The 20119-nt window shown below is 46.6% G+C and overlaps 1 protein-coding gene across 2 annotated transcripts in view; it reads right to left on the reverse strand.

Annotated features, from left to right (window-relative positions):
- MACROD1 (mono-ADP ribosylhydrolase 1) overlaps positions 1 to 20119 on the reverse strand; it is a 410094-nt gene that overhangs the window by 366289 nt on the left and 23686 nt on the right. The window lies entirely within an intron of this gene.

A 20119-nucleotide genomic window follows, 5' to 3' on the forward strand; every position in this document is an offset into this window, starting at 1 on the left:
TGTACTAAGCGCTTACGTCTCTGGGCCTCAGTTCCCTCATCTGTAAAATGGGGATTAAGACTGTGAGCCCCACACAGGACAACCTGATGACAGCAGAAGCGGAAGCAGCGTGGCTCAGTGGAAAGAGCACCGGCTTTGGGGTCAGAGGTCATGGGTTCGCATCCCGGCTCCGCCACTTGTCAGCTGTGTGACTTTGGGCAAGTCACTTCACTTCTCTGGGCCTCAGTTCCCTCATCTGGAAAATGGGGATTAAGACTGTGAGCCTCCCGTATCTCCCCAGCGCTTAGAACAGTGCTTTGCACATAGTAAGCGCTTAACAAATGCCATTATTATTATTACTATTATTATTATTGTATCCCCCCAGCACTTAGAGCAGTGCTTCACGCCTAATAAGCACTTAACAAATACCATCATTATTATTATTATTAGGCGAGGACAACAGCCCTTCCCGTCAGGTAGCCCCTCACTGGCTCCACGTTAACCGTGGCCAGCAGTCCGTCCCATTAGGTAGCCCCTCATTTGCGACACGTTAGCTGTGGCTGGCAGTCCCTCCTGTTGGGTAGCCCCTCATTCCCAGCATGGCTCAGTGGAGAGAGCCCGGGCTTGGGAGCCAGAGGTCATGAGTTCGAATCCCGGCTCCGCCACTTGTCAGCTGTGTGACCTTGGGCAAGTCACTTCTCTGAGCCTCAGTTCCCTCATCTCTAAAATGGGGATTAAGACTGTGAGCCCCACGTGGGACAACCTGATCACCTTGTCTCTCCCCCCTCAGCGCTTAGAACAGTGCTTCGCACATAGTAAGCGCTTAACAAATGCTATTATTATTATTATTATTATTATTATTATTATTCCCCCCACGTTAACCATGGTCAGCAGTCCTCCCGACGGGTAGCCCCTCATTTCCCCCACATTAGCTGTGGCCAGCAGTTGCTCCTGTTGGGCAGTCCCTCACTCCCCTCAACATTAGCTGAGGCCAACAGTCCCGTCCATCTTGTAGCCCTTCATCCCCCCTAAGTTAGCCATGGCCAGCAGTCACTCCCATTGAATAGCCCCTCACTCTCCCCACAATAGCCAAGGACAAAACCTCCTCATTGCGAATCCCCTCCATCCCCCCACGCTAACCATGGCCAGCAGTCCCTCTCATCAGGTAGCCCCCCATTCCTCCCTCCTGAAGCATCACCAGGGCGGGAGGGGCTCAGGCTGGAACTTCCTGTAATAATAATAATAATGATGGCATTTATTAAGCGCTTACTATGTGCACAGCACTGTTCTAAGCACTGGGATAAATACAAGGTAATCAAATTGTCCCACATGGGGCTCACAGACTTAATCCCCATTTTACAGATGAGGTAACTGAGGCCCAGAGAAGTGAAGTGACTCACCCAAAGTCACCCAGCCGACAAGTGGCAGAGCCAGGATTTGAACCCATCACCTCTGACTCCAAAGCCCGGGCTCTTTCCACTGAGCCAGGCTGCTTCCCCAATTAATATTGTTACTACTGTGGTATTTGTTAAGCCCTTACTATGTACTAGGCACTGAACTAAGCACTGGGGTGGATACAAGGTAATCAAATTGCCCCATTTTACAGATGAGGTAACTGAGGCCCAGAGAAGTGAAGTGACTCGCCCAAAGTCACCCAGCCGACAAGTGGCAGAGCCGGGATTTGAACCCATGACCTCTGACTCCAAAGCCCGGGCTCTTTCCACTGAGCCACGCTGCTTCCCCAATTAATATCGTTACTACTGTGGTATTTGTTAAGCCCTTACTATGTACTAGGCACTGAACTAAGCACTGGGGTGGATACAAGGTAATCAAATTGCCCCATTTTACAGATGAAGTAACTGAGGCCCAGAGAAGTGAAGTGACTCGCCCAAAGTCACCCAGCCGACAAGTGGCAGAGCCGGAATTTGAACCCATGACCTCTGACTCCAAAGCCCGGGCTCTTTCCACTGAGCCACGCTGCTTCCCCAATTAATATTGTTACTACTGTGGTATTTGTTAAGTCCTTACTATGTACCAGGCACTGAACTGAGCACTGGGGTGGATGCACAAAAATAGTGTTGGACACGATCCCTGTCATTCATTCATTCATTCATTCAATCGTATTTACTGAGCACTTACTGCATGCAGAGCACTGGACTAAGCGTTTGGGAAGTACAAGTTGGCAACATATAGAGACAGTCCCTACCCAACAGCAGGCTCACAGTCTAGAAGCGGGGGCTCATGTGTGTAATCCCCATTTTACAGATGAGGTAACTGAGGCAGAGAGAAGTGGCTTGCCCAAGGTCACACAGCAGACAAGTGGTGGAGCCGGGATTAGAACCCATGACCTTCCCACTCCCAGGCTCGTGCTCTATCCACTACATCATGCTGCTAGCGTCCACAGGGCTGCGGAAGGTATTCATCATCAATCGTATTTATTGAGCGCTTACTGTGTGCAGAGCACTGTACTAAGCGCTTGGGAAGTATTCCCAACCCACCTCCTTCACTAAGCCTGTGCCTCCCCTTGCAATAAAAATAATAATAATAATTATTATTATTACGGCATTTGTTAAGTGCTTATCATGTGCCAGCACTATACTGAGTGCTGGGCTGGATAAAAGAAAATTGTGTCACTGTCCCACACAGGACTCACAGTCCTAATCCCCATTCTCCAGATGAGGTAACTGAGGCAAAGAGAAGTGAAGTGGCTTGCCCAAGGCCACACAGCGGACTGGGCTTGGGAGTCACGCGACATGGGTTCTAATCCCAGGTCTTCCACTTGTCTGCTGTGTGATCTTGGGCAAGTCACTTCACTTCTCTGGACGTCAGGGTTCTCTCATCTGTAAAACGGGGATTAAGACTGGAAGCCCCATGTGGGACAACCTGACTAGCTTGTATCTACCCCAGTGCTTAGAAGAGTGTTTGTTTGTACATATTTATTACTCTATTTATTTATTTATTTATTTTATTTGTACATATCTATTCTATTTATTTTATTTTGTTAGTATGTTTGGTTTGGTTTTCTGTCTCCCCCTTTTAGACTGTGAGCCCACTGTTGGGTAGGGACTGTCTCTATATGTTGCCAATTTGTACTTCCCAAGCGCTTAGTACAGTGCTCTGCACATAGTAAGCGCTCAATAAGTGCGATTGATGATGATGATGATGATATAGTAACTGCTTAACCAATACAATTATTACTCTTTATCATCATCATTATTACTATTAGTATTGTGAAGCCGACAATTTCCACTGGGGATGAGAGCAGGAACAACAGCAGTTGAGGCCACAAGAAACAGATGAAGTCTTTCAGTCTCACCCAAATGGAAAGATGATAAGCAATGTCAGATTTGCCACAAATCAGAGCTCCAACTAAGAGACATAAAACCCTGCCTCGTGTCTTATTTTACAGAAATTGCTGCTTGAAACACATCCTCCGTGTGAAATGGTTCATTACTGCTAAATATCTGGTGCTATTTCCCTTTCCCCAGAGCTTCACAATCATTCTTCTTCCCTAAAAATACTTACAGTACTTGTTCAGTGATTATTATGTGCCAGACGTTGTACTAAGAACTGGGGTAGATACAAGATAATCAGCTCCTATCTGGGGCTCAGGGTCTTATCCAGCGCTTAGAACAGTGCTTTGCACGTAGTAAGTGCTTAATAAATGCCATTATTATTATTATTATTATTATTATTATTATTATTATTATTATTAATGGGTATTGAGTCTCCATTTTGCAGATGAGAGAACCGAGGCCCAGAGAAGATAAATGACTTGCTCAGCAGGTAAGTGGCGGAGCCGGGATTAGAACTCAGGTCCTCTGACTCCCGAGCCTGTGCTCTTTCCACTAGGTTGGGTTCGTCTGCCCTGCTATACTCCATTAGAAGTTACTGTTATTATAATAATAATAATGACGGCCTTTATTCATTCATTCAATTGTATTTATTGAACGCTTACTGTGTGCAGAGCACTGTACTAAGCGTTTGGGAAGGACAAGTTGGCAACATATAGAGACGGTCCCTACCCAACAGTGGGCTCACAGTCTAGATCCCACTATTAAGCGCTTACTATGTGCAAAGCACTGTTCTAAGCACTGGGGAGGTTACAAGGTGATCAGGTTGTCCCACGGGGGGCTCACAGTCTTCATCCCCATTTTACAGATGAGGTCACTGAGGCACAGAGAAGTGAAGTGACTTGCCCAAAGTCACACAGCTGACGATTGGCGGAGCTGGGATTTGAACCCATGACCTCTGACTCCAAATCCCGGGATCTTTCCACTGAGCCACGCTGCTTACGATGACAGGTCAGTGCTCATCCCTTTGGACAATATTGGAGCATTATCGGAGCCCAAGGCTCAGAGAGAAGAGACTTGCCCAATGTGGCAGAGTCCTGGCCAATGTCTGGGCTTTTTTTTTAATATGGTATTTGTTAAGCGCTTACTGTGCGTCAGGCTAAACGCTGCGGTAGATACGAGCTGATATGGTTGGACACAGTCCCTGTCCCACTTGGGGCTCACAGTCTTAATCCCCATTTTACGTATTTATTCATTCATTCGATCGTATTTATTGAGCGCTTACTGTGTGCAGAGCACTGGACTAAGTGCTTGGGAAGTACAAATCGGCAACATCTAGAGACGGCCCCTACCCAACAACGGCTCAAGGTGGGAGACAGCCAACAAAACCAAACAAGTAGACAGGTGTCAATACCATCAGAATAAATCGAATTATAGCTATATACATATCATTAATAAAATAAACAGAACAATAAATATGTACACATATACATATTTATGTGTTTTGTTCTCTGTCTCCCCCTTTTAAACTGTGAGCCCACTGTTGGGTAGGGACTGTCTCTATATGTTGCCAACTTGTACTTCCCAAGCATTTAGTACAGTGCTCTGCACACAGTAAGCGCTCAATAAATACGATTGATTGATTGATGTGGGGCGGGGAAGGGGATAAAGCAAAGGGAGGGAGTAGGGGCAATGGGGAGGGGAGGAGGAGCAGAGAAAAAGGGGGGTTCAGTCTGGGAAGGCCTCCTGGAGGAGGTGAGCTTTCTGAGGCCCGGAGAAGTGAAATGACTTGATCAAGGTCACACAGATGACAAGTGGAGGATGTGGGATTAGAACCCAGGTCTTTCTGACTCCCGGGCCCTTGCTCTATCAACTAGACCGTGCTGCATCTCAAGAAAACAAAACTGTTGTGTGGGTGTGTGTACACATGTGCGTGCTGGGGGGATTGCTCTCAGTTTTCCCAGTTTTTTCCCTCTCAATTTTCCCAGTTCCAGACAGCCTTCCCAAAGCCCAAGCTCTTCGAACCCCGACCTGACCAGCTTGGAGGAGGGATTTCTCCAAGCTCCCTCTGGGCAGCAGTTTTGTCCAGTGGGGTGGAGGTTCCCAATACATCGAATAGCTTAATTGAATTAAGAGGCTACTACATGGCTGGATAATAATTACGGTATTTGTTAAGCACTTACTATGTGCCAGGCACTGTACTAAGCACTGGGATGGAAACAGGCAAATTGGGTTGGACACAGTCCCTGTCCCACGGGGGGCTCACAGTCTTAATCCCCATTTTACAGACGAGGTAGCTGAGGCCTAGAGAATAATAATAATAATAATGATTCATTCATTCAATCATATTTACTGAGCGCTTACTGTGTGCAGAGCACTGTACTAAGCGCTTGGGAAGTACAAGTTGGTAACATCTAGAGACAGTCCCTACCCAACAGTGGGCTCACAGTCTAAAAGGGGGAGACAGAGAACAAAACCAAACATACTAACCAAAAAAAATAAATAGAATAGATATGTACAAGTAAAATAAATAAATAAATAAATAGAGTAATAAATCTGTACAAACATATATACATATATACAGGTGCTGTGGGGAAGGGAAGGAGGTAAGATGGGGGGATGGAGAGGGGGACAAGGGGGAGAGGAAGGAAGGGGCTCAGTCTGGGAAGGCCTCTTGGAGGAGGTGAGCTCTCGGTAGGGCTTTGAAGGGAGGAAGAGAGCTAGCTTGGTGGATGGGCAGAGGGAGGCCATTCCGGGCCCGGGGGAGGACGTCGGCCAGGGGTCGACGGTGGGACAGGCGAGAACGAGGTACGGTGAGGAGATTAGCGGCAGAGGAGCGGAGGGTGCGGGCTGGGCTGGAGAAGGAGAGAAGGGAGGTGAGGTAGGAGGGGGCGAGGGGATGGACAGCCTGGAAGCCCAGGGTGAGGAGTTTCTGCCTGATGTGCAGATTGACTGGTAGCCACTGGAGATTTTTGAGGAGGGGAGTAACATGCCCAGAGCGTTTCTGGACAAAGACAATCCGGGCAGCAGCATGAAGTAAGCATGTGGTCAACCACATGTCCAGCACAGATGGCGGGGGTCCCTCCGCACATCCGCCAAGCTAGCTCTCTTCCTCCCTTCAAAGCCCTACTGAGAGCTCACCTCCTCCAGGAGGCCTTCCCACACTCAGCCCCCTCCTTCCTCTCCCCCCCTCCCCTCCCCATCCCCCCCGCCTTACCTCCTTGCCCTCCCCACAGCTCCTGTATATATGTATATATGTTTGTACGTATTGATTAATTTGTACATAGTTATTCTGCTTATTTTATTTTGTTAATATGTTTTGTTGTCTGTCTCCCCTTCTAGACTGTGAGCCCGCTGTTGGGTAGGGCCCATCTCTATATGTTGCCAACTTGTCCTTCCCAAGCGCTTGGTACAGTGCTCTGCACACAGTAAGCGCTCAATAAATACTATTGAATGAATCTAAGACGGATCACCCCTCTCAGGATGGCACCTGGAGAGTTTCCAACCCTCTACCAGGCTCAACTACAGGAGGGAGAGTCAAGCTTACCCATTCCGTTCCTACCTTGGGCAGTGGCTAGAGTTGAAGACAATCTGCTACAAGTCAAAACTCACCTGTGCTGGGCAGCAGCGGCAGGGGAGAGGATCGAGGGTGGAGACTCAACTTTACTGCGCGGAAGAAGGCGATGGTAAGCCACTTCTACATTTTTACCAAGAAAGCTCTATGGACGCACTACCAGAGTGATTGCGGTCCCTACCCAACAGCGGGCTCACAGTCTAGAAGGGGGAGACAGACAACAAAACAAAACATATTAACAAAATAAAATAAATAGAGTAACTATGTACAAATAAAATAGAGTAATAAATATGTACAAACATAAATACATATATACAGGAGCTGTGGGGAGGGGAAGGAGGGAAGGAGAGAAGCAGCGTGGCTCAGTGGAAAGAGCCCAGGCTTTGGAGTCAGAGGTCATCGGTTCAAATCCCGGCTCTGCCACTTGTCAGCTGTGTGACTTTGGGCAAGTCATTTCACTTCTCTGGGCCTCAGTTCCCTAATCTGTAAAATGCGGATTAAGACTGTGAGCCCCCTGTGGGGCAACCTCATCAGCTTGTAAACTCCCCAGTGCTTAGAACAGTGCTTTGCACATAGTAAGCGCTTAATAAATGCCATCATCATCATTACAGATAGAGGTGGGGCATTGTGGGACAGTTGTGTCTAAGGAGTCGCTATGGGACGGGGACGACTCGACGGCATAAGACAAGACAGACCAAAGGGCTGAGCAACTGGGCTGCGCCATTGGCAAATTCAGACCCACGTAAAGAGCGGGTCCCGGAACGAGGTCTCGGGATGGGGCCCAGAAGATTAGCTCTGCTTCATCTTGCTCTGAAAAGGATTACAGGAGGCCTTCCCAGACTGAGCCCCTCCTTCCTCTCCCCTTCCTCCCCCTCTCCACCCCCCACGCCTTACCTCCTTCCCCTCCCCACAGAACCTGTATATATGTACATATGTTTGTATGTATTTATTACTCTATTTATTTTGTACATATTTATTCTATTTATTTTATTTTGTTAATATGTTTTGTTTTGTTCTCTGTCTCCCCCTTCTAGACTGTGAGCCCACTGTTGGGTCTCTATATGTTGCCGACTTGTACTTCCCAAGCGCTTCGTACAGTGCTCTGCACACAGTAAGTGCTCAATAAATATGATTGAATGAATGAATGAATGAATTACAGGGCACTCAATCAGTCGATTCTATTTGTTGAGCTCTTACTGTGTGCAGAGCACTATATTAAGAACTTGGGAGAGTAATAATAATAATGGCATTTGTTAATCACTTACTATGTGCGAAGCACTGTTCTATGTGCCGGGGGGATACAAGGTGATCAGGTTGTCCCACGTGGGGCTCACAGTTTTAATCCCCATTTTACAGCTCAGGTAACTGAGGCACAGAGGAGTTAAGTGACTTGCCCAAAGTCACACAGCTGACAAGTGGCGGAGACAGGATTAGAACCCATGACCTCTGGCTCCCAAGCCCGTGCTCTTTCCGCTGAGCCACACTGCTTCTCTACAGTACAGTATAACAACAGATACATTTCCTACCCACAAAAAGCTTAGCCTCTAGAAGCAGAGACAGACATTAACAGAAATAAATAACTTGTAGATTATGGATGTGAGTGCCTTGGGACTCGGAGGAGAGATGAATAAAGGGAGCGAGTCAGGGAGACGCAGAAGGGAGTGGGAGAAGAGGAAAGGAGGGCTTAGGGAAGGCCTTTGGGGGGAGATGCGTCTTCAATAAGGCTTTGAGGAGGGAGGGCATTCCAATCAATCAATCAATCATATTTATTGAGCACTTACTGTGTGCAGAGCACTGTACTAAGTGCTTGGGAAGTACAAGTTGGCAACATATAGAGACAGTCCCTACCCAACAGTGGGCTCACAGTCTAAAAGGCCGGAGGCAGGACGTGGGCGAGAGGTTGGAGGTGAGAGAGACAAGATCGAAGTACAGTGAGTAGGTTGGCATTACAGGGGTGAAATAATAATAATAATGGGGCTGAGTTTGGTAGGAGAATAGCAAGGTGGGGTAGGAGGGGCAAGGTGATTAACTGTTTTAAAATCAACCGTGAGGAGTTTCTGTTTGATGTGGAGGCAGATGGGCAACCCCTAGGGGTTCTAGAGATGATACTTGCGGTCCCCAGGCTAACAACCCAATTATCAATCAATGGTATTTATGTAAGCGCTTGGGTTCAGTACGGCACGATTCCTGCTCTCCATCCATTTTTCTGGCTACCTGTGGGGAGGGGAAAGTCCTTACCATCGTGGCAAAAAGCAAAGAGAAAAGAATACCCTGCCTAAAGCACTGTACTCGGTTCAGTACAGAGTTCAGTTGACAGACACGATTCCTGCTCTCCATCCATTTTTCCGGCTACCTGTGGGGAGGGGAAAGTCCTTACCATCGTGGGACAAAGCAAAGAGAAAAGAATACCCTGCCTGAAGCACTGTACTGGGTTCAGTACAGAGTTCAGTTGACAGGCACAATTCCTGCTCTCCATCCATTTTTCTGGCTACCTGTGGGGAGGGGAAAGTCCTTACCATCGTGGGAAAAAGCAAAAAGAAAAGAATACTCTGCCTAAAGCACTGTACTGGGTTCAGTCCAGAGTTCAGTTCACAGGCACGATTCCTGCTCTCCATCCATTTCTCTGGCTACCTGTGGGGAGGGGAAAGTCCTTACCACCGAGGGAAAAAGCAAAAAGAAAAGAATACTCTGCCTAAAGCACTGTACTGGGTTCAGTACAGAGTTCAGTTCACAGGCACGATTCCTGCTCTCCATCCATTTCTCTGGCTACCTGTGGGGAGGGGAAAGTCCTTACCATCGTGGGAAAAAGCAAAAAGAAAAGAATACCCTGCCTAAAGCACTGTAGTGGGTTCAGTACAGATTTCAGTTCACAGGCACGATTCCTGCTCTCCATCCATTTTTCTGGCTACCTGTGAGGAGGGGAAAGTCCTTACCTTCGTGGGACAAAGCAAAGAGAAAAGAAAGAACACGGGAAAGGAGAAGAAGCCGTTGTCTGAACTACAGTTAACGCTGCCCTTTTGTCTCCTTTGTACTCTCCAAAGTGCTTAATATAGTGCTCTGCACATAGTAAGTGTTCCATAAATACCACTGATTGGTTGATTCAGTATGAGCCACATAGTAAGCCCTTAATAAATGCCATTATTATCATTATTATTAACTGAGCCCCTTCTGTGTGGAAGAGGCTTGGAAGCAGCATGGCTCAGTGGAAAGAGCTTGGGCTTTGGAGTCAGAGGGCATGAGTTCGAATCCTGACCCTGCCACTTGTCTGCTGTGTGACCTTGGGCAAGTCACCTACTTTCTCTGAGCCTCAGTTACCTCACCTGTAAAATGGGGATAAAGACTGTGAGCCCCCCGTGGGACAACCTGATCACCTTGTAACCTCCCCAGCGCTTAGAACAGTGCTTTGCACATAGTAAGCGCTTAATAAATGTCATCATTATTATTTATTATTATTATTATTCATTCATTCATTCATTCAATCGTATTTATTGAGCGCTTACTGTGTGCAGAGCACTGTACTAAGCACTTGGGAAGTCCAACTCGGCAACATCTAGAGACGGTCCCTACCCAACAGCGGGCTCACAGTCTAGAAGGGGGAGACAGACAACAAAACAAAACATATTAACAAAATAAAATAAGTAGAATAAATATGTACAAGTAAAATAAAGAGTAATTCATTCATTTAATCGTATTCATTGAGCGTTTACTGCGTGCAGAGCACCGTATTAAGCACTGGACAGGGCTTCTAATCCCAGCCGGGTAATTGGCCAGACACTTCCATAGCCCGTTGTTGGGCAGGGATTGTCTCCATTTGTTGCCCAATTGGACTTTCCAAGCGCTTAGTACAGTGCTCTGCACACAGTAAGCTCTAAATACGATTGAATGAATGTCTCTGTTGCTCAATTGTACTTGCCATTTGCTTAGTAGTACTCGGCACCCAGTAAGCGCTCAATACAATGGAATGAATGAATGTTTCTCTATTTGTTGCCCTATTGTAATAATAATAATAATGATGGCATTTGTTAAGCACCTACTATGTGCAAAGCACTGTTCTAAGCGCTGGGGGGGATACAAGCAGAAGACCTGATATCCTTGTTATTTTATGGCATTTGTTAAGCGCTTTCTACGTTCCAGGCGCTGAACTCGGATGCAAGATAATCAGGTTGGACACAGTCCCCGTCCCACACGGGGCTCGCAGTCTTAATCCCTATTTTACAGATGAGGAACCTGAGGTGCAGAGACGTGAAGTGACTTGCCCAAGGACACACAGCAGCCAAGTGGTGGACGTAGGATTAGGACGCAGGTCCTTGTCAATCAATCAATCGTATTTATTGAGCGCTTACTGTGTGCAGAGCACTGTACTAAGTGCTTGGGAAGTACAAGGGAAGGGAAGCAGAGAAGCAGCACTCTCAGGCCCGGGCTCAATCCACTGGGCCAGGCTGCTTCTCCGCAACCCTGAGCTCAGGGAGTTTTCAAATCGATCGGGGCCGTGAAAATGGGAAGTGTGGTTCACTATTTATTACTCTATTTATTTATTAATTTATTTTACTTGTACATATCTATTCTATTTATTTTATTTTGTTGGTATGTTTGGTTTTGTTCTCTGTGTCCCCCTTTTAGACTGTGAGCCCACTGCTGGGTAGGGCCTGTCTCTATATGTTGCCAACTTGTCCTTCCCAAGCGCTTAGTCCGGTGCTCTGCACACAGTAAGCGCTCCATAAATACGATTGATTATGATGATGATGACTTACTGCCCGGCTCCTGACCTGGAGGATGAAATCTGCCCCTCCTTTCCCATCCGTTAGCCGGGGACCAGAAGGCTGGATCCCACACAAAGCCACCACATTTCCAAACCGCCCCCCGGCCCGGCCTTAACTCCGCAACCTGACACAAACAGGGCTAAGTGTGCCCGCCGATCACAATCCTCAGAGATAATTGTCGTCTTTGGCTATTGTGGTTTGGTCGATGAACACGGGGAAGACAATTATTCATGGCTAACGATTATAATCAAGTCAAACAGAATTTAATGGACAAGTATTATATTCCTGCTGGAAACTTTACATATGAATTAAGCACATATGGATTTCATGAGGCACGGAGGCAGATTAATGAAGCACCGGCAAAGACCCTTGTTACTTCAGACTTTTATCCGGCTAATAAACAGGATGATTTATATCCCTGGAATGACAAGCCTCCTCCGCAAACCTGGATCCCTGCTGCCCTCTGGTGAACAAGGGGGATGGAAGGGAATAATAATAATGATAATAATAATTATAATTATAATGGTATTTGGATAATGATAATAATAATGATAACGGTATTTGGTAAGCACTTCGTACGTGCCAGGCACTGTTCTAAGCGATGGGGAGGGCAGAAGCAAATCGGGTCGGACACAGTCCCTGTCCCACATGGGGCTCACAGTCTTCACCCAGCGCTTAGAACAGTGCTTTGCACATAGTAAGCGCTTAACAAATACCATCATTATTATCATCCCCACTTTTACCTCATCGGTGAGGTAACAGACACAGAATAATAATGGTAGTGTTTGTTAAGCGCTTACTATGTGCAAAGCACTGTTCTAAGCGCAGGGGATACAAGGTGATCAGGTTGTCCCACGGGGGGCTCACAGTTTTAATCCCCATTTTCCAGATGAGGTAACTGAGGCCCAGAGAAGTGAAGTGACTTGCCCAAAGTCACCCAGCTGACAGCTGGCGGAGCCGGGATTCGAACCCATGTAGTGTTCTGCACAAAGTCACCCAGCTGACAGTTGGCGGGAGCCGGGATTGGAACCCATGACCTCTGACTCCAAAGCCCGGGCTCTTTCCACTGAGCCACGCTGCTTCTCCAAAGTGAAGTGACTTGTCCAAGGTCACACAGCAGGCAAGTGGCAGAGCCGGGAACAAACCTAGGACCGTCTGACACCCAGGCCTCTGCTCTATCAGCTACACCATGCTGCTTCCCTCAAGGAGAAGCAGCGTGGCTCAGTGGAAAGAGCCCGGGCTTGGGAGTCAGAGGTCATGGGTTCCAATCCCGGCTCCGCCAACTGTCTGCTGGGTGACTTTGGGCAAGTCACTTCACTTCTCTGTGCCTCAGTTACCTCATCTGTAAAATGGGGATTAAGACTGTAAGTCCCCCGTGGGACAAACTGATCACCTTGTAACCTCCCCACTGCTTGGAACAGTGTTTTGCACATAGTAAGCGCTTAATTAATGCCATCATTATTATTATTTATTATTATAATGATGATATTTGTTAAGCGCTTATTATGTGTCAAGCACTGGGGCAGATTAACTTCTCTGTGCCTCTGTTACCTCATCTGTAAAACAGGGATTAAGACCGTGAGCCCCGCCCCGTGAGACAAACTGATCACCTTGTAACCTCCCCAGCGCTTAGAACAGTGCTTTGTACATAGTAAGCGCTTAACAAATGCCATCACTATTATTATTATTATACAAGCTAATCAAGTTGGACACAGTGCTCTGCACACAGTAAGCGCTCAATAAATACGATTGAATGAATGAATAGTCACTGTCCTAGATGGGGCTCACAGTCTTAATTCCCATTTTACAGATGAGGGAACTGATGCTCAATAAATACGATTGAATGAATGAATAGTCACTGTCCTAGATGGGGCTCACAGTCTTAATTCCCATTTTACAGATGAGGGAACTGGAAAACAGAGAAGTTATGTGGCTTTCCCAAGGTCACACAGCAGACGAGTGGCAGAGCTGGGATTAGAACCAAGGCCCTTCAGATTTCCAGGCCGGTACTCTATCCATACACCCCCTCCACCCAACCCCACCCCAGTGAACACCGGGTAGAGGGGTGTCCAAACAACTGGAGCTTGCCCAATGTGGCCTTGCTGAAGGCGGCACTTTCAAGGGCTTAATATAGTGTGCTGCACACAGTAATAATAATGATGGCATTTATTAAGCGCTTACTATGTGCAGAGTAAGTGCTCAATAAATACGAATGACTGAAAATACACCATAACGTGAGTGGCAGTGCGGCCTAGTAGAAAGAGCAACAGGGCTGGGAGTCAGGAGATCCGGGTTCTAACCCTGACTCTGCTGTATAATCTTGGGCATAATCTTTTATGTATAATCCTGTATAATCTTTTAGACTGTGAGCCCACTGTTGGGTAGGGACTGTCTCTATATGGTGCCAACTTGTACTTCCCAAGCGCTTAGTACAGTGCTCTGCACACAGTAAGTGCTCAATAAATACGATTGATTGACTGATTGGTTGATTGATTGGGCAAGCTACTTCTTAATTTCTCCGCCTCCGTTTCCTCATCTGTAAAATGGGGATCCGATACCTGTTCTCTCTCGCCCCCGCTTATGCTGTGAACCCTGGGGGACTGGGATTGGGACCAATCTAATCACCTTGTACGTATTCCAGCGCTTAGTACGGGGCTTGGTACACTTAGCACTTGGTACACCTGTATATATGTATATATGGTTGTACATATTTATTACTCTATTTATTTCTTTATTTATCTTACTTGTACATTTCTATCCTATTTATTTTATTTTGTTGGTATGTTTGGTTCTGTTCTCTGTCTCCCCCTTTTAGACTGTGAGCCCACTGTTGGGTAGAGACTGTCTCTATGTGTTGCCAATTTGTACTTCCCAAGCGCTTAGTACAGTGCTCTGCACATAGTAAGCGCTCAATAAATACGATTGATTGATTGATTGATTGATTGATTAGCAAATACCACGATTATCATTAGGCTAGGAACAAAAAAAAAAAAGAAAGCATGGAGACAGCTACAAGGATTCCTCCCTGGCCTACGGTTTCACCAGACACAAACACACACAATATACACACACACAGGAGCAATATAATGAAATGGAGATTGGGCACGGAATTAAGCTGCCTAAAAGGGAGAGAGCTGAAGAGCGACATCCAACCTCCATGAGATTGCTAACAAAAGACGCCACGTTCAGAAGTGTTTGGCTAGTCACAGGACACTTAAGAAGTGCCATTAATCACTTCTCCACGACTTTAGAAAATACAGCCTTTTTCTAATTCCACAACAACCAGCCTCTCCCCCAGCCCCTCGACGGGTTTCTGGCACTTTCTCTGCGTTGCCTTGGTTGAGGCCGGCTTCCAACCCGCCCTGAAAATTAGCTGATAAGACGCCCCCCTCTTTTTCTTTCCTTTCTTTCCCATTTGCAGCTCAGCAAGGAAAAGACCCGAATTCGGTAGCGCTCCGCACCGAGCCACCAGACAAAGGGGATAGGGAGGATGTCTGCTGTCTGCTGTGTGACCTTGGGCAAGCCGATTCACTTCTCTGTGCCTCAGTTACCTCCTCTGTGAAATTGGGATTAAGACTGTAAGCCCCACGTGGGACAACCTGATTAACCTGTATCTACCCTACTGCTTAAAACAGGGCTTGGCACATAGTAGGCGCTTAACAAATAGAGGAGGAGGAGGAGGAGGAGGAGGAAGAGGAGGAGGAAGAAGAAGAAGAGGAGGAGGAAGAAGAAGAAGAGGAGAAGGAGGAGAAGGAAGAGAAGGAGGAAGAGGAGAAAAGCAGCATGGCTCAATGAAAAGAGCCCGGGCTTTGGAGTCAGAGATCATGGGTTCAAATCTCAGCTCTGCCAATTGTCAGCTGTGTGACTTTGGGCAAGTCACTCAACTTCTCTGTGCCTCAGTTTCCTCATCTGTAAAACGGGGATTAAGACTGTGAGGCCCCCGTGGGACAACCTGATCACCTTGTAACCTCCCCAGCGCTTAGAACAGGGCTTTGCACAGAGTAAGTGCTTAATAAATGCCATCATTAGTATTATTAGAAGGAGGAGGAGGAGAAGGAGGAGGAGGAGAAGGAGGAGGAGGAGGAGGAGAAGAAGGAGGAGGAGGAGGAGGAGGAGAAGAAGGAGGAGAAGAAGGAGGAGAAGGAGGAGAAGGAAAAGAAGGAGAAGGAGGAGGAGGAGAAGGAGGAGGAAAAGAAGGAGAAGGAGGAGGAGGAGAAGGAGGAGAAGGAAAAGAAGGAGAAGGAGGAGGAGGAGAAGGAGGAGGAGGAGGAGGAGAAGAAGAAGGAGAAGGAAAAGAAGAAGGAAAAGAAGGAGAAGGAGGAGGAGGAGGAAGAGAAGGAGAAGGAAATGAAGAAGGAGGAGGAGGAGGAAGAAGAGAAGGAGGAGGAGGAGAAGGAAGAGAAGGAGAAGGAGAAGAAGAAGAAGACAAAGGAGAGAGGAGGGCTGAGGACCCCCAAAAGGGCACGAGGAGGGGCGTGAAGGGACAGGAGCTTGAGGAGACGGTAACTCTCCACTGGGTCACCGACTAAAACCCCAACAAGCAGGGGCTGCATCTCAATCAAGAGAAGGAGGTTAGAGAGACTCCTCTCTAGAACAGTGCTCCACACATAGTAAGCGCTCGATAAATACCCTTGATTGACTAAGTTTATCAGAGTTGAATTTGAATTTAAGGCCCTCCCTTGCACCAAGTCACCAAATCTGCTTTCCCTTTCTCTCCACACCTGCTTTCCCCTGACAGTTTGCTCTCCAAACTCAACTTGAGTTATATCATTATTATTTATTATTATTAAGTCTCAGTTCCTCTTCTGCAAAATGGGGATTCAATACCTGTTCTCCCTTCTACTTTCCCTTTCTCTCCACACCTGATTTCCCCTGAGAGTTTGCTCTCCAAACAACTTGAGTTACATCATCATTATTATTTATTATTATTAGGTCTCAGTTCCTCTTCTGCAAAATGGGGATTCAATACCTGTTCTCCCTCTTACTTTCCCTTTCTCGCCACACCTGTTTCCCCCTCAGAGTTTGCTCTCCAACCTCATCTTGAGTTACATCATTATTATTTATTATTATTTTTATTACTATTACCATAATGTCCCAGTTCCCGCCTCTGCAAAATGGGGATTCAATAACCGTTCTCCCTCCTGTTTAGACTGTGAGCCTCATGTGGGGCTGATTATCTTGTAGCTACTCCAGCACTTAGTACAGTGCCTGGCACATAGTAAGTGCTTTAACAAGCACCATTAAAAAATAAATAATGTCGTTTGTTAAGTGCTTAGGATGGCCAAGCACCGCTGAACTAAGACTGTGAGTCCACTGTTGGGTAGGGACTGTCTCTATATGTTGCCAATTTGTACTTCCCAAGCGCTTAGTACAGTGCTCTGCACACAGTAAGCGCTCAATAAATACGATTGATGATGATGATGATAACTAAGTGCTTGGGTAATAATCAATCAATTGTTTTTGCTGAGCGCTTACTGTGTGCAGAGTACTGTCCTAAAAAGGTCTTGGGAGAATAATAATAATAATAATAATAATGATGGTATTTGTTAAGTGCTTACTATGTGCAAAGCACTGTTCTAAGCGCTGGGGGGATACAAGGTGACCACGTTGTCCCACATGGGGCTCACAGTCTTAATCCCCATTTTACAGATGAGGGAACTAAAGGCACAGAGAAGTTAAGAGGGCACAGAGAAGTGAAGTGATTTGCCCAAAGTCACACAGCTAACTATTGGAGGAGTCGGGATTTGAACCCATGATGATGATGGAGGCATTTATTAAGCGCTTACTATGTGCAAAGCACTGTTCTAAGCACTGAGGAGGATACAAGGTGATCAGGTTGTCCCACAGGGTGCTCACAGTCTTAATCCCCATTTTACAGAAGAGGGAACTGAGGCACAGAGAAGTGAAGTGACTTGCCCAAAGTCACACAGCTGACAATTGGCAGAGCCGGGATTTGAACCCATGACCTCTAACTCCAAAGCCCGAGCTCTTTCCACTGAGCCACGCTGCTTCTCAATATACAGAGCTTTCCTTGACCACAGCAAGCTCACAGTCTAATAGTAATATGATATTTATTGAACACTTACTGTGTGCAGAGCACTCCAATGAGCGTGAGGAGAGCACAATGCAATAGAGAAGCAGCGTGGCTCAGTGGAAAGAGCCCGGGCTTTGGAGTCAGAGGTCATGGGTTCCAATCCCGGCTCCGCCAAATGTCAGCTGTGTGACTTTGGGCAAGTCACTTCACCTCTCTGGGCCTCAGTGACCTCATCTGTAAAACGGGGATTAAAACTGTGAGCCCCTGTGGGACAACCTGATCACCCTGTAACCTCCCCAGCGCTTAGAACAGTGCTTTGCACATAGTAAGTGCTTAATAAATGCTATTATTATTTTTATTATTAATAGAGAAGTAGCATGGCCTAGGGGAAACAGCACGGGCTTTGGAGTCAGAGGCCACGGGTTCAAATCCAGGCTCTGCCATTTGCCTGCTGTGTGATCTTGGACAAGTCACTTAGCTTCTCTGGGCCTCAGTGCCCTCATCTGTAAAATATGTATTCAAGAGCTTTTCCCTCTCCTCTTTCCAATGTGAGCCCCATGTGGGACCTGATGATCTTCTATCTGCCCTAGTGCTTAGTACAGTGCTTGGCACAGAGTAACCACTTAATGAGTACCACAATTATTATTATTATTATTATTATTATTATTATTATTATCATCATTATTATTATTATTAGTGGTCAGGGAACATATCTATCTGCTCTGCTATAGAAGCAGCGTGGCTTAGTGGATACAGCATAGGCCTGGGAGTTAGAAGGACCTGGGTTCTAATTCTGATGCTTCCACATGTCTACTGTGGACTTCGGGCAGGTCACTTAACTTCTTTGGGCTTCGGTTACCTCATCTGTAAAATGGGAATTAAAGAATGCAAGCCCCATGAGGAGCAAGGGCTGTGTCCAACCCGATTAACTTCCATCTACCCCAGCATTTAGAATGGCGATTAGCACATAGTAACCGCTTAACGAGTACCATAACAACTATTATTATTATATTGTACTCTCCCAAGCACTTAGGATATTCAGTCATTCATTCAATCGTATTTATTGAGCGCTTACTGTGAGCAGAGCGCTGTACTAAGCGCTTGGGAAGCACAAGTTGGAAGCCACAATTCCTGCCCTCGAGGAGCTATGTCTGTCTCCCCAACTCTAGACTGTGAGCTCAGTGTGGGCAGGGAACGTCACTCTTTATTGTTGTAGTGTACTTTCTCAAGCGCTTAGTACAGTGCTCTGCACATCATAAGTGCTCAATAAATACGATTGAATGAATGAATGAATGAATGAATGAATGAAAAGACCCCATGCTCCATTCAAGAACATTTGCGTGGCTCAGTGGAAAAAGCCTGGGCTTTGGAGTCAGAGGTCATGGGTTCAAATCCCGGCTCCCCCAATTGTCAGCTTTGTGACTTGCAGCGTGGCTCAGTGGAAAGAACATGGACTTTGGAGTCAGAGGCAATGGGTTCAAGTCCCGGCTCCGCCAATTGTCAGCTGGGTGACTTTGGGCAAGTCACTTCACTTCTCTGGGCCTCAGTTCCCTCACCTGTAAAATGGGGATTAAGACTGTAAGCCCCCCGTGGGCAACCTGATCACCTTGTAACCTTCTCAGCGCTTAGAACAGTGCTTTGCACATAGTAAGCGCTTAATAAATGCCATTATTATTATTATTATTATTATTATTCTCTGTGCCTCAATTACTTCACCTGTAAAATGGGGATGAAGACTGTGAGCCCCCCCGTGGGACAACCTGATCACCTTGTAACCTCCCCAGTGCTTAGAACAGTGCTTTGTACATAGTAAGCGCTTAATAAATGCCATTATTATTATTATTATTTGGGCAAGGGACAGCATTAAACTTTCCTGACACCAAACGCTCAGTACAGTGCTCTGCACATAGCACTCAATAACTACTCATTCATTCATTCATTCAATCGTATTTATTGAGCGCTTACTGTGTGCAGAGCACTGTACTAAGCGCTTGGGAAGTACAAGTTGGCAACATATAGAGATGGTCCCTACCCAACAGAGGGCTCACAGTGACTGACCCTTCAGGGTCCATGCTACCTCCTCAGGACCATGGGGGAGAAATTAGCATTTCCTCTGCCCTTTCCTCTCCCCCACCCGCCCCCAGCCTATTGGGAAACGCTGTGGAAAAAGAACCCTAAAGCCCACTCCCGACGTAATAATAATAATAATAACGATGGTATTTCATCATCATCATCATCAATCGTATTTATTGAGCGCTTACTGTGTGCAGAGCACTGGACTAAGCACTTGGGAAGTACAAGTTGGCTACATATAGAGACGGTCCCTACCCAACAGTGGGCTCACAGTTCATTCATTCATTCATTTAATCGTATTTATTGAGCGCTTACTGTGTGCAGAGCAATGTACCAAGCGCTTGGAAAGTACAATCTGGCAACAGAGACAGTCCCTACCCAACAACGGGAAGTGCTTACTATGTGC

The sequence above is a fragment of the Tachyglossus aculeatus genome, chromosome 22, assembly GCF_015852505.1.
Source record: "Tachyglossus aculeatus isolate mTacAcu1 chromosome 22, mTacAcu1.pri, whole genome shotgun sequence".
Taxonomy (NCBI): domain Eukaryota; kingdom Metazoa; phylum Chordata; class Mammalia; order Monotremata; family Tachyglossidae; genus Tachyglossus; species Tachyglossus aculeatus.